Here is an 11,179-nt window from a genome sequence, read left to right as displayed (position 1 = left end):
TCTTTCAAATGAATGGTAACTATCTTACAGGATTTTGCACATTTAGGAAGCTAACTAATGTTTTTTCCCATTAAGGCTGATCTAAAAAAACCCAAAAAACAAAAAACAAAACAAAACAAAAACAAAACTGTTACTTAGATGTTAAAGAGAACCTACAGCTTGGAATGAAATCAATGACGTGAGGTTACTTTATTTTTTGATTAATCCCTATCACACCAGAAATATGAAAAAAAAAATTGGGTAGGGTGTAGATGGTTCAAAGGAACCAAAGGTAGGCCAGCTGCTAAAAGTAAAGGAAGCTGCAAGTTTAGCTCTAGGAACTTATATATCTATCTGCATATATATCCATAAGATAATAGCATGGAATTTTAAATATGGAAAAACTTTGTCTCCACAAATCTGCCCATTTCCCCAAATGAAACACAGTTCCCAGTATTCACAGACTCTTCTCATCCTTAACCTTTAAATCTGGGTTTGTCTATGATTTTCTTACAAAGAATACAATCTGTTTACAAGTGATAGCATGTGACCTATGAGGCCAATTCAGAAAAAATATATTACAGTTTCTGCCCTAGTCTCTTAGAATCCCACTGGAGGCCAGACACCATGAAAAAAAGTTTGATTACCGTGTCATTACTCACATTGTGAGCAAGTCCAAGCTACCTCATGGAGATGCTTTCATTCAAAAAACTGCCCAACCAGCCAAGCTTTTCTTCCATCTTGGACCCTCCAGACAGCCTAAAAAGTACCAGTGAATGGTCTCAGTTGACACATGGAACAAGTGATTCACCTAGCCAATCCCTACCTGAATTCCTCATACTCCAAAGTGTTGTTTGTTATTTTTAGCTGTACACATTTTTGTTACACAGTAATAGATAAACTAAGATAAAATCTGATGCCTGGAAATGGGCAGTCCATGTATCAAAACCTAAAACATTTAGCATTGAGTTTTAAACTGAGTAGTAAGTATGAGCTACAAAAGCCTGAAGATAGCTTTTAATGTCAACTGGATGAGCCTGAAGAAAATGGTTCATTAGAACTTGAAGGACAGATAAGACAATGCTATCAGAAATGGCAAAATAACACATTCCATGTAATGGCAGGAAGTGTGGCAATACTGTCACTTCACATGAATGTCTAATAAATTCACGGACCTATGGAGATTTTCCAGAAAAATACAGAATTATAATGTCTAGGATCTTTCATATGTCTATAATAAAATATTTTTGAAAATGAATTATGAACTAAATGATAAAATGTTCAATTTTGAAAAGTATGCGAAGTAAATATAAAGAAATATGGTTTCCTAAGTTGAAAAATAAGATTGTTTCTCCTCACAGTCTCTCCTCACCAAATATTTGCAAAGTATGAAATGCGTCCAGAGCAAAAATCAAATCCCAGATGGAGCTATGTGGTCCACCTTTGTTACTACTTCAGAAAGGTCTAAGATGGAACATACAACATTTAAGATAGACAGAAGTACTTACAAGGATTTTTAATATAGAATTTATATGCCATGAAGTCAACATTTTAAAGGGTATAATTCAGAGGTTTTAGTATATTCACAAAGTTGTATAAGTAATTACCTAATTTCAGCACATTTTCATAGCCACAAAAATAAACCCCATATCCACATCCCACATCCGTCAGCAGATACTTCTCATCCCCCTAAACTATTCCTTGGCAACACCTAATCTGCTTTCTATGTGCTTTCTATTCGCCTCTTGTGGACATTTCTTATAAATCATATAATGTGTGGCTTTTTGTGTTGACTTCTGTTCCTTAACACACTTTCAATGTCCACCTGTGTTTTATCATATACCATATATCATATATCATATATCATATATCAGTGCTTCATTCCTTTTCATGGTTGAAAAATATCACATTGCATGAATATAAGGTATTTTGTTTATCCACTCATCAGTTCATGTATTTGGGTTGTTTCCACCTGTGGGCTACTGTCAACAGTGCTGCTATTCCTGAACAAGTTTTGCATGGATATGTTTTCATTTCTCCTGGGTATATAACAAGGAACATAATTTACCAAAAATTCTTCTAAAACAGAGAAGTACACACTTTCCATCTCTAAGAGGTCATTCATTACACTTATACCAAACCAGACAAACATAGCACAAGAAAAGAAACTACAGACCAGTATCTCTTATAAACATAGATGCAGACACCCTCAACAAAATGCTAGTAATGCAAATACAGCAACATAAAAAAAAAGGTTTATATACCATGACTAAGTGGGAAATCAGATTCTCTCCCTTTCCAGGGTTTTGTTTTTGCTGCTATTTTTTGTAGTAGTTGTTTGTCTTGTGACTTTTCTGCATTAAATCTCTGAAGTCTCTTCTTTGTCCTGAGTGGCCATTGAATTCTCTGTTAACTTAGTGGTCAGCTACATAAAAAGATAAGTGGTCAGCTAATGTCTTAGTGGACAGAGATTTTGTTAAGTGCCCAGTCTCTGCTGAGGTGCTGGGTATATATACAGTGAAATCCCTTACACACTTGACCAAAAAGTATACAACTCTGACTTAGTCTGTACTTCCTGTTCATTCCCAACCATAAGGTCATCTGGAAGTGAGACCACAGGACCTTTTTAGGTCTACACTGAGCATGTGTACTGGCCTGGGTATGTGGGCTGTCTTACACACGTGTGTGACCTTATAGATACCCAAGAATATGTGGGCACTTTTTAAAAATCGTTTTTTAACATTTATTTATTTTTGAGAGACAGAGAGAGCACAAGCAGAGGAGGGGCAAAAAGAGAGGGAGACACAGAATCCGAAGCAGGCTCCAGGCTCTGAGCTGTCAGCACGGAGCCAACATGGGGCTCAAACCCCTAAAATGTGAGATTATGACTGGAGCCAAGTCAGATGCTTAACTGACTGAGCCACCCAGATGGCCCTGAGCTTTTCAAAGCTCCCTACGGATGTCTCATTTTCATAGTCTATGATATCCATGTATCACCATTATATATGTCGTATAAAATTCATCCCCTTACTTTCCAGGTGTTATGTGAGATAAATTTTATTCAAAGAATTCTGCCTGAGAAAACTCTCCCATGCCTGAATCTTATTTGGACAATGACATTCTAGATTTAAATCCTGAGCCTCATGCTATAATAGGAAAATGCTTTGGGGACTTTCAACTCTTACATGTAGGAGTGGTGTAAATGATTGCAAATCAGAGGTGTACCATGACAGCTAGTCCTCAATCACCTTCCAATGAACATCTCTGTGTAGTGTGTATCTTTACAGCTTTGTGTAGGTGTTCCCTCTCTTTAAATCTGGATTGGCCCAGATTAAAATAACAGGAGTGGCAATTCATGACTGGCGTTAGGTTAGAGGAAGTTTTGAAAACTCTACTGTGGTCTCTTGGAATATTGTCAGGGAAGCTTACCAACATGCAGGAAGTCTCCTTACTCTAAGACTATCATGAAATGAAGAAACTCAAGTTAGCTATGTAGAGAGTTTACATGAAAAGATAAATGGCCACCTCTAGTTGTCCTAGTCGCCAGAACTGTAAGGGAAGAAACAATTTGCAAATCTAGTTATCTAATTAAACACTCAGATTACTGAAACTCATCACACTTTGTCTGCAAACACATGAGAAACCTAGAGCAAAAGCACAGCCCCACCGAACCTAGTCAAAGCACAAAATCATGAAAGATGATAATGTACTTTTGCTTTATACCATTATATTTTGTAATGACGTATTAAACAGAAATAGTTTAATTTTTATTTTGCTAACAAAATTTGTAAGGAGAAATATGTTGACCAGTGACAGGTGAAATACATAAAAGGAAATGTTGAACGATCATTTCCTGGAGAAGGATAACTGAAGGTCAAAATCAATCAGGACAGAGTTTGTGCAAAAGTTTTTAAAAATGTAGGCCTACAGAAGCCCAGCCTGGCATTTACTTAAAAGACTACCATAATGTAAGGAAGATCAGGTTAGCTATATGGAGAGGCTGAATGGAGAGATTCAAGGCCAGCCACCAGCAGAAATACATACATGCTCTAAAATGCAAAATTTAAGACTGGATTACTTATGTTGTAATTATATGGCATTCTAGAAACATGAAAATGACCTATTATAGAAGGATTTTTAGTTTGGAAAGATTGTTGTGTGGTAGATACAATGTGGATTTTATAATTAATTGACTAAGTCTAAATCATTGGTCTGCCACTCACCAGCTATTTTACTATTAGTGGAAATCTCTGTTTCCAGTTTTGAGCTATCGTGAATAATGCTGTAATGATCCTTCCTGCATATGTCTCATTGTGCATGTATACATGCACTTCTACTGAAATAAAATTGCTGAGACAGAGAATGGGTCTATATTTACTTCTTAAAAATAAGAAGTCAATTTTTAAAAAAGAGTAGCACAAATTTCAATTCCTCAACTATTTGAGAGATTATGTTGCTCCATTGCCTTACCAACATCAAAATCTCCATCTTGAGTTTTAAGTATCAGATATTTTAATTGCTAATTCCATTTCCTAATAAGAATACTACTCTGAGGGTTATATGTTAGGTGATAAGTCTATGTAACATTATTTTTCATATCCTATTTTTGGCATGAAGTATAAACTTTTATCAGAGGAAATACATTCATGTGCACAAAAATGATCAACTAGTTGTCATTTCTTTTTATTTTTAATGTTTATATATTTTTGAGAGAGAGAGAAACAGAGAATGAGTGGGGGAGGGGAAGAGGGAGAGGGAGACACAGAATCCAAAGCAGGCTCCAGGCTCTGAACTGTCAGCACAGAGTCCGATGTGGTGCTGGAACTCACGAACCACAAAATCATGACCTAGTCTGGAGTCAGACGTTTAACCAAATGAGCCACCCAGGTGCCCCAACTATTTGTCATTTCTAAGTTTTCCTTGTATCTCTGAAGTTCCTTGTTTTTCAAAATAGGCAACACCTAGAATAAAATAATGTTACCTAGTCAATATACATTGGTAGCCCTACAATGATCGTGATAGGAGTCGAGTGCCAAGTTGGTAATTCTGGGTAGGTCCATCTTCAAGTATAACTTTTCCCCAATTGGAAGTGAGTAGAGGTCCTTCCCACATTATTGGCACAGTCAGATATGAAAGAAATGTATTCTCCTTACTTCAAATGTGTCTGGTCAGGCATCCCACTCTCCGCACCCTGCCAATTTACTTCATGAATCCCGAGAGCTAGCTTTAGAGTTCTGCTTAAGGCACTTGCCCCAGCATGGTGTCCCCATCTTTTTGGTGGGCATCTTATTTAGCCTACCTTAATTCTGCCTCATCCAAAATCTCGTAGACACTAAGTATTCTATATTTAGAAAAGGGGTGTGGTTATTATTCAAATGTTTAAGATTACGTGGAAATGCCATTAACTCTGGCACAAGAATATATACTCAAGTCCAAGCCTAGTTCTTCCTCCTGTTTATTCCTAATTAAATAGCTCTCAGTTCTGCCCCTTCTGCAGATTTACTTTTACTTTTTAAACAGATGTATTGTGGCCAAAGTCCAGTTGCTATGCAATCCTAGATTTAAGAACTCCCATCAGCAAAGCAAGCAAATCAGTGCATATAGAAATAGGTAATATGGAAATAGAGAGGTAGGCGATCAGCAAAGGGCTCTATTATTGGCCTTGGAGCCAGCGAAATAAGCTACTCATATATGTACATTATGTCTCCTGAATTTCTTCTTGTCACATGTAGTTGAATATAATATTCCCATTTCATCAGTGACTTCTGCTGGGTGACTCCTCTATGCTTCCTAATATTACCCAAAACAGGAAAGGTATTGCCGGTCCCAGTTGTTATTCATTGTTAGTGTAACTTTTCACAAATGTCCATGGTAACAAGCTGGCAATTGTCTTTCAAAAGGTCTGAAAAAGCCTCAGCATCTTTTGAGATATCTGCAGCTTTTGAACACAAATCCCTAGTGATCTCTGCTGATCACAACATCCAGTTTCTGCTAAAGTCACCAGAGAGCATATCCTACTTGCAGACATTACTAAACCAGCTGGCTATCAGGTGAGAAGTTTCAAGTGGATCTTTTAGTGTTTGTTTTTGTTCAGAGCTCCATTCAAATTCACTTTATTTCTGGTGTCTCTGTGAATTGGGATTAATAAAATCTTTAAAGGGGGGGGGGGGATGTGATTTCACAAAAACCCAAAAGATCCACCTGTCTTTGGGCTTTCGGTTTAGTGGCAAAATCAATAGAGATAGTCATTCATTTCTCACCATTTGCAGGATATCTCTTTCTCCATGCAATTTTATTCCTCAAATTTCAACACATTGGAACAGCTTTATATTTCAGCTGTGTTTATCAGAAAGACATTTCTTGTCATATGAAAGACATAAATTCTCCTGCATTCTTTCTGTCTAGAAGGAAATTATGATATCATCAGTACAAAGAACCAATTTGCTCCTGATGGTTATCAAAGTTCAGAGGTCACTACATTAAATTATTATATATGCTTTGAATTTAAATATTCCTGTGGAAAATCCATACATGTATGTTGAAAACAATTTCACTAAAATGAAAATAGTGTTATACTGGATTCCAAAAAGATATTAAAAAGAAAGCATTAGCCAAATCTATTATGGCATACCAATCATCTTTGGCCAGTTACACTTCTTTTACAGTCTTTACTATATTGACTATGGTATAAACAATGAGGAGAACCACCTTGTTATATCCTCCAATAGCTATTCTCATATCCCGTAAATGAATTGGATGTAATGTTCCTACTTTGATCATTTCCTTCATAAGAACAATGTTCTTGTACTTTTAGAATTCTACACTGCTTAATTTTATTACAGAAAAGTGCTTAGGCAATACAAAGATTCCCATCCAGCATGTCCAATTAAAACTAGATAGCGTCCCTTTTGCACATAATATCAATTCCAAGTTCACATTCAAGTAAGGGCAACAGAACCTTGGAATATATTCTCCAGTCACATTTTCAAATCTATAGCTGTAGATTTGAAATCTATAGCTCCACCTCTATGTGACATGTAGGTTTCACATATGGCCCCATAAGAGCATTCTCTTCTTCTCCTGTGGGATCACTGCCCACTAGTAATTACCAGAAATTTACACTACTTCCAGACTATCTCATCCATGCAACTGTGAAAGGCCTTGGATCCCCTGCTAGGATATGCAGGATCAGATCATAACCTTTCTTCAATCATTGTACATTTTATTTCTTTATCTAAGAGAGTAAATTTGCCACCATGTTCACATATTTTCTATTCTAAATTACAACCCTTTTAACAGGATTTAAATTCTTAAAACCTTGACTCTATAGAGTTAACTTGATGGATCACTTAAGGAGTATGAGTGTGTCATTTGGGGGACCATGTATGGGATACTATGGACTAAATGCTTGTATCATCCCAAAATTCATATGCTGAAACCCTAATTCCCAGTTTTACAGCTGGGTCTTTGGAAGATGGGTCTTTGGAAGGTAATAGGTCATAAGAGTAGAGTCCTCATGATGGGATTAGTGCCCTAATAAGACAGAGGCTCTTGCTTCTTCTCTCTCTCCCCATGTGATAATAAAACAAGGCAGCTGTCTATAAATCAGGAAGAAAGCCCTTACCAGGAACCTTGATCTTGAACTTTCTAGGCTCCCAAAATATGAGAAATAGATGTCTGTTTTCTAAGCTACTCAGTCTATGGTAATGTGTTATAGCCACCAGAACTGACGGCTACAGTTGGAAGAAACCTCTCTCTTATGTCCTGAATCTGATAATGTGCTTTCTATTGGCAATACAATTAATTTTCCCTTTTTAGTTTTCAATAACTTTTTAACGTCTTCACTGTATGAATAGTAAATATTCCTATCATACACACTCCTTTCTTTCAGGCAGAATAACTAAACTAGCAAATGAGTTTCTGCCTCTTGAACATTTTCTTGACACTTATTAGCAGAGTTATCTACACAAGGATCCCACAATTGGTGGAGAAGCAGGGAGCTTTATGACAGCATCTATCATGGTCTGTGTTAACAACCTTAGTTTAGACGTGTATCCTTAAGATCATACAGCCAATTTGGGGGTACCAGCAACTGTGATACTTCTACTTCTTCAGAAAATGGATTCTAGTTGCTAGATATGGGGAAGGACAGTTTCCCCTCTTGGGTAAGTGTGGAAACCCACTGTGACAGATTAGTTTTCATATCACCCATAATGGTCTGCTCACAAAAGCTTGCAGCCACTTAGGATCAGTCCACAACGCAAATAATCCCTTTAAATCAGCATTATCTAGTATTAGTGATGTGACCCACCCTCCCCAAACTGGTTTGTTCTGAGAATTCATGCTGGCAAGGATTAGTCTTCTACCGTTTTCTTCACAAAATGGCCTTTAACAGAATACCCTCTGGATTCCACAGCCTGCAGGAAATCAGTGGTTATAAGTGATTTACTTTCCAGTAAATATGTGGGTTAAAGTGGCCACTGAAGCAGTGGAAGAATTTCAGCAACCAGAAAATATGATCTTAATTCATTATCTGTTAATATTCTTGTTTATTCTCCTTTAAAGGTCCAGTTTTCACCAAAGCTGATGTTAACTGTTCTGCTTCACATTCTCATTCTATTCACTTAGTTAATTCCTTTAGGTCTAAATCTATTTCCTTTAAATCGCATGGTAAGATTTGTTATTCATATTCTGTCTCCAGGCTTCTGCCAATCAATACTAAGGATAAAGAAAGCATCATCCCTCCATTAAATAATCCTAGTACTTTTGCTCCCCTTCCACTCTTAAAACATGTACCATAGCCCTAAAGATGTATGGGTTTGAAAAGCAAGGTAGAATTGTCAAAGCTGACTTACACAAATCATAGGGCTCACTTCCACTGGTCTATTTGACTATTCTTACAGAAATATAGCACTGATTATATTGCTGTAATTTTACAATAAGTTTTGATATACTGTGGATCCTGTACTCTCATATTCTTCTTCAAGTTTAAGCTGGCTAATTTTGGTCTCATGTATTCATATAAATTGGTTTGTAAATTTCCAATAAATTACATTTGCATTTGACATAAGACTGTACTGAATCTATAGATCAATTTGGGGTGAAGAGACATTTTTACAATATTGAGTTTTCCCATTGAAGAAGGTATTTCCTTTCTTTAAATTGTAAAAAAATAAAATAAAATAAATTGAAGCATGAAAGATACTAGCTTATATTTTCCCTTTCATGCAATGTTGTTCTCTAGGTTATACTTGCCTACCTTATTGAAGCATGCATGCACAGCCTTTACTGCTATCAATATCTTACACCTGAATGTTACATTTATCATTAATGTTATTATGTCATTAATGTCAATGTTATTAATAAAACAACATTGACACATTTTTATCATCCAAAATCCATAGTATTCATTGGGGCTCTCTCTTAGCCTTGCTATGAGTTTGCACAAATGTACAATTACATGTACTGACCGTTAAAGTATCAAACATAATAGTTTCAGTGCACTAAAAATCCTCTGTGCTCTGCCTATTCCTCCCTCCCTCCCCAACCTCTGGCAATCTCTGATCTTCGTACTATCTCCAGTTACTACTTTCACAGAATGTCATCTAGTTATAATTATACAGTAGCCTTTCAAATGGTTTATTTCACTTAGTAATATGCGTTTAAGATTCCTCTATGTCTTTTCATGGCTTGAGAGTTCATTTCCTTTAATATTCTGTTGTCTGGAGGTGCCACAGTTTATTTTTCCGTTCCTTAATGAAGGACATCTTGGTGCTCTCTAAAATTAAAACATAAAAATAAAGTTCCAAGCTCCAGTGACCCAATCATTCCTTTTTGGCAGATGTTCCTTTCCCCTTCTTTGGGGTTATAAGGCATTGGCTAGGGTCATGCCCAGGTTCCAGTCCTATGCAGTACTCAGCTTCCTGAGCAGCATCAATTTCTATAGAATCGTTGTTGCCTGACCTTTTTCTCTTCTTGTGTGTTTCCAGGCCAGGGCTCTCTGCATCTTCCTCAAATGCTACAGAATATCAATAAAGTTCCTTCACCATGTGGAGAACCTAGCGGGCTGAAACTTCATCTCTTGGTCCTTCCCAAATATGACTGAGGAGTCCGTGCTCGTGGGATTGACCCCTACCTGCTTTACCTTGACATATCCTTTGTTACACTCTGCTTTCAACTGTACTTGCTATATTTCTTGTCAATAATCTTGGTCTCTGGGCCATGCCCAACCATGACTGCTTCCAAATGTGGAAATTTGATTCACCGGTTCTTGTTATCCTGTCTCACCAACCCACACACCTGCACCATTATGCTCCAGTTGGGGGAAACAGACAACCTCACGTTTTCCCTAGTTGTCTTTTTTCTTAATATCCGTATCAAGTTGGGTATTAGGTAATGTTGGCCTCATGATAGAAATTGAGAAGTATTCCTTTGTCTTCAATTTGCTGCAACAGTTTGTGTGAAAAGTCACGTTACTTTTTTCTTAAATGTTAGGTAGACTTTCCCAATAAAGCAAATTTACCCTGGAATTTTTAATTGTAGGAAAGTTTTTAATTACAAATTAGTAGTTACTCATTATGAATCTATTAGTGCTGTTTCTTCCAGAATGTTGAAATTTTGTGTCAAAGAATTTGTCCATCTATCTTTGTCTATTTTATCAATGGCAAAATTACTGGCATAAAATTCCTTCCAGTATGCCCTTCTTATCCTTTCAATATCATTAGAATTAACAATGTCACCTGCTTCATTCCTGATATTGGTATTCTGATCAGATACTGTAGACTGATTAATTTTATTGATAATTTCAATTTCAAAGAGTCTACTTTTGGGTTTGTTAAGTATCTCATTGTTTTTTGTTTGTTTTTTTGTTTTTAGTTTCCTGTCTTGTTTATTTCCATTTTAATTATTTTCTTTGATTACTTTAGGTTTAACTTTATTTCACTTTCTAGTTTCTTAATTTGGAAGTTGAGGTAATTGATTTTAGATCTTTCTTCTTTCCTAATATATAGCATTTAATGCCTTAGGTTTTCCTCTAAGTACTGCTTTAGCTGTATTTCAAAATTCATGATCTAGTGTACTTGCATTTTCATTTAGTTTACATTTTGATTTACTTTTGTTCATGCCCCCATCATTCTTCATTGACTTCTTTACTCCTCACTGACTTTAAACAGATTTTTACAAATGTTTTTGTCCATCTTTT

The 11,179-nt window shown here is 36.3% G+C and overlaps 1 pseudogene; it reads right to left on the bottom strand.

The window, feature by feature from the left end:
• Positions 1-6,627: 6,627 nt before the first annotated feature.
• Positions 6,628-10,317, bottom strand: LOC122230286 (annotated as a pseudogene).
• Between the last annotated feature and the right edge of the window lie 862 nt (positions 10,318-11,179).

The sequence above is a fragment of the Panthera leo genome, chromosome A1 (genome assembly GCF_018350215.1).
Source record: "Panthera leo isolate Ple1 chromosome A1, P.leo_Ple1_pat1.1, whole genome shotgun sequence".
In the NCBI taxonomy this organism is placed as follows: Eukaryota; Metazoa; Chordata; class Mammalia; order Carnivora; family Felidae; genus Panthera; species Panthera leo.
This window is presented reverse-complemented; position numbering and strand designations above follow the sequence as displayed.